At 43.2% G+C, this 4844-nt stretch overlaps 1 pseudogene; it reads right to left on the reverse strand.

Annotated features, from left to right (window-relative positions):
- Positions 1 to 3693: 3693 nt before the first annotated feature.
- LOC144821857 (uroporphyrinogen-III synthase pseudogene) lies at positions 3694 to 4630 on the reverse strand (annotated as a pseudogene).
- Between the last annotated feature and the right edge of the window lie 214 nt (positions 4631 to 4844).

The raw sequence follows: 4844 nt of genomic DNA on the forward strand, positions 1-4844 counted from the left end.
GGGATTCGGCTATCATCTATTTGGACGATATGCTCATCCTAGCGTAGTGTTCCTCGAGGCTGAGGGCGCATCTTCAGTTTGCAGTCAACCTGTTGCAGGGACTAGGGTTTGTGATAAATGAGCTGAAATCTCTTCTTACCCTGATGCAGAAAGTGGTCTTTTTGGGTTTCGTCATAGACTCCACTTCTTCTTCCTTAAGTCTTCCCTCTTGGAAGGTCACGAAGATACGTCACGAGATTCGCCAAACTTTGGCCAAACAGCGTACATCGCTGAATTAGATCGTGCTCCTAGTCGGCCTGCTCTCCTCCTTGATACAGGATATGTTACCTGGCCCGCAGCACTATTGGGCCTTGCAGCACCTGATAGCGTACCATTTAAGGAGGGTCCTCACGTACTCGCAAGTGGTTCCGCTGACGGACGAGGTAAGAGAGGAGTTGGAGTGGTGGCTCGCTCACATGGAGGCCTGGAACAGGAGAGCTATCTTTGGTTCCATACCCGAATTGGTGATAGAGTCGGATGCCAGCAGGTCAGGCTGGAGCACCCGGTGTGGGGATTTTTCCACCGGCGAAAGTTGGTCTCCTCAAGAGCATCACCTACACATAAATTCTAGCAGGCTCTTTTGCAGTCTGGTGCTGGACCAAGGACCAGATTCAGTCCTCCGTGCTAGTAAAGATGGACAAGGTGGTGTAAGTAAGCTATGAAAGAGCATACTGCTCCTCTCCAATCCTGACATGGAATGAAAATATGCCTAGCTATAGTGAAGGTAAGTTTCAATTCTATTAAGGACACGGATGAGAGGATTATCCCACCCAGCAACCAGGAGGGATGCAGACGCACCCGTAAGGGAGTAAGTAGTCTGTTTTCTTTGATTGGATGTACTATTAAGTTGTTTGCGATTGATTTATCAGGTTAAGTTCTGTAGTTATCTGAACTGATTGTTGTCACTACTGTATGACAAGCTGGTTTTTGCACGATATCTTTGAAGGGAATGATGGGTCGAAACAGAATACATGATGGAAAAGGATGGCGTGATTTGTGCGAAAAAAGAGGAGGAACAGGAAGAGACAGAGGATGTAACGGGAGCCTGGTCAAGGACATTAAGAACAGGATTCCGAAGTTTTTGCTGTTTGTCTCCCCGGTGTTCATGGGAAATGTAGTTGTGTTTTAATGGCTGCTGTGTTTTTGGAGTTACATTAAAGCGAAGACGGAAAAGCATAATCCTCGCCTCTGTGTCCTTAATAGAATTGAAACTTACTTTCACTAGAGCCAGGCAAATTGTCATTCTCTATGCATGGTAATTGGAGAATCGCATTTCATTACAAGACCAAACAATGGTAACAGTTGAAACAAGAGCGCACAGCAAATACTGGTCATAAAGTTCTATGATAGTTCGTTAGATGGTGCTCAGGAAGAGCGGGGATGGTTACCACACCTCCAACAATAAACCACTTGGCGGTTTAAACAGCTTTACATATATCCTCCGAGCTCTCAAAAATAATGTTCAGTCTTGGATATTTTTGTTCCAATTTTAATTTTCAGGGTAATTATTTTCAATCCAATCCTTTAGACAATTCAACGCAGCCAACACGTGTTTCGTCTAGTCAAATCAGACACTTGACTTCTTCAGGGCTGCAACCCAAACAGTATTATAAGTAACATTTCTCACCATAAAAATACAAAATTATCCAAAATTATTTTGTTCCTTTACATGTTCGGAACTCAAGAATAACACAAAGGGGACATCACCAAATTCGTGCCCAAGTCACCACATAAGACCTATAGTAAACCACATATGTATAAGTACCAAACGTCCCAGTTAAGTAAGTTGGGTTGCAGCCCTGAAGAAGTCAAGTGTCTGATTTGACTAGACGAAACACGTGTTGGCTGCGTTGAATTGTCTAAAGGATTGGATTGAAAATAATTACCCTGAAAATTAAAATTGGAAGAAAAATATCCAAGACTGAACATTATTTTTGAGTGCTCGGAGGATATATGTAAAGTCATTACAAGACCAGAGGCTACCATTATGTATGTTTAAAGCTCCCCAGTGACACACTGCTCATATGATACACAGGCTTAAGTTAAAGGCTTGCAAAAGCGTTAGCACTTAACCAGTCTGTCACTTTCAGTTTGTCTTCAAGTGTACCTCCTGCCCAAAACACCTTGCTGGGCATAGCATCCCAAAGAATGTGCTCCAAATGTGGCCAAATCTATTCCTGCTTCAGACTGGCCTTACCCATCTCGAAATAGTAGCTGTAGAAACTGCCCTATAAGGTTAAACATATGAAATTAATATTTGATCCTCACCATCTGGTCTAAACTCAAGCATCCCCTGTTCATAAACTTTCATGCAATTCACAACACACAACTTTTTACAGTCGGTGAAAGAGGGGTAAAAGATGTTTTCAGACATTATTTTAGTTCTACTCCATATCTCAAAGGGAATCTCTTCCGGAGAATAATATCTATTACAAACATCTAGTTCTTAAACGTCTGACACTCTTCTAAAAGAGATCAGGCAGAGCAAAGTCGTCAACTTTAGTGTTAACTGTCTCCTTGAAAGGTAAGAATTATTAAGCCAAGAGACAAACAAGTCAAAAATAAGATTAACATTCCATAATGAATCATACCTAGCCCTAGGAGGACGCCTAAGCCTTATTCCCTTCATTACCCTGCAGATAAAGGGATCACTACCAATTGCAAAGTAATTCACCAGAGAATGCCCTGCTGAAATACCAGACCTGTAACAGTTGACAGTTCTTTAGGACAGGTCTTTCTTAAACAGACCTGCAAGGAAATTATCTACTTCTACTGCAGGAGTCTCCACGGGATCCAAATTCCAATCACCAACTACACCACCTTCTCCACACTCCTGTGTATCTCTTCCTGGTCCCCGGTACCCACGACTCATTCAAAAGGTCCTTAGCCTCTACCTGTGTATCTATCAGAAATCCTCCAGACAAGAAGGTTTATGTTTCCTTCTTATACAAGATGCTCTTCCCCTTCTAATCCTTCTAAACGTCCTGCAATCCCTGGTATCAAACGTGGAATTCCCACTGCTAACTCCATTACTCCAGGGAACAACAACTGAGTGTTCCAAAACAGAGTTACTAGGAAAATTCAGTGTAATTACCTCCATACCTTTAACAACACCCTCTGAATTACCGCAAATTGAGGGAACGCATAGCAATTCTCTGTGTTCTGAATCTGAAGCAAAGCATTCACTGCCAAGGTCCTACCTCCAATTGTAATACCCATCTATCTGAAAAGTCAGTCTGCTTGCAAACAGATCTATCGGAAACGAGCGCCCAGAGATTCTGAATCTTCTGGAAAGACACTGGAATCCTTTTGGAACCTTGAGTTCCAATCTGCTCTCTTGTTCTGATGACTTGGAATAGACTCTGCTTTCAACAGAATCTTCTGACCCAAAGAAAAATATCAAATCTTCCTGGCAAGATCTGCAAGTTGTTTTGACCTTGTACTCCCAGTCAATTGATTTAATATACTGCTGTAAAATTGTCTATTCAAATCAACACATCACTGATCCTTACTATGGTTCTGAAGCTCATCAAAGCGTTCGGACCTGCCAACATCTCCAGGCAATTTATATATATATATATATATATATTTTCAGGTAGGCACAGGAGACTTTTATTGTAATTACAGAAATATGAATCATCCAGCAGGCTGCTATTTACAAATGTTTTAATTTTTTATTTTAACAGCAAATATCCGAATCGAAACCACCCTCGCGTAACAATGAATCTCGCAACTGCTGCGGCTTCAAGTGTTTTCAGACAAGTCCAGCAAATTCTTCACTGCTCCAGGGCAGCCTTCAGCCCCAGGGCCAGGTCCTGCGGCGTAGGGTTCTTTGCCGTGCAGCTAACACGGATCCCTTCTGCTGTCAGTGCCTCGGTTGTGGTTGGGCCTATTGCAGCAAACTTAATGTGATCGATGGAGGCACCAGACAGGGCCTGTATATGGCCTAGACAGAACTTGACACCGGATGGGCTGAAAAAAGTAACGCTTGAAGGGATGCCCGCCTGTACGAAATAATTTCCCTGGGACTCTTTGATAGCGGGATGCTGCGCTGTTTGATAAACGACGAGGCTTTCCATGGAAATACTCTTTTCTCGAAGTATTTTTGGAAGCACTTCTCGCTTGATGGCCCCGCAGGGGAAAAGAAGAGGCGATGAGGAGTCGGGAGATTCTCTTGAACAAATGAGTGCTGCTAGTTTTTCGACTTTTCCAGACTCTTCTCCTTGAGGGATGAGGCCAATTACGGAGACTAACAAAGCAGTAGCTTTTCCAACTACATACACTGGTTTGGATTGCCATTTTTCTTTCAGCGAGTTCACCCAGGCTTCATTTTTATCATTCTCTGCCAAGCAGAGCTTAACAGCTTCAACGGCTCTGGGGCTGGTAAAAATGAGACCACCATAATCTTCGGGATGAGTTATCTTTTCAAAAAGGCTCCGAAGAGATACAAATTCGAAGGATAAAACGGGGATCAATGTTGCCTCAAACCCATGCAGTCTCAGCTCCTCCACGTACGGGTCCAACCCCAATTCATTGTCTTTGGGGTCCTTCAACAGCAGCACCTTCATTTTGTTGGCTCTGGGGTCAGCGAAGGGCTTTGTTTGAGAAAGGCTGATCATCTGTTGTCCATCCTGCTTCTTGCTGTAATGACCATGGCCTACATTGCTACTTTAGATCAGGCACTCCACATCAAAGCTCTTATGATTTGTCAGAACTTTCTTTGTTTCCCTGGAGCAAGTTTGTGTCTCTTCCAGGACAGGGTTCGAGTTGCACTGTGGGGCTCAAATTGTCATGCCCATCATGTT

The sequence above is a fragment of the Lissotriton helveticus genome, chromosome 2_2, assembly GCF_964261635.1.
Source record: "Lissotriton helveticus chromosome 2_2, aLisHel1.1, whole genome shotgun sequence".
Lineage (NCBI taxonomy): Eukaryota > Metazoa > Chordata > Amphibia > Caudata > Salamandridae > Lissotriton > Lissotriton helveticus.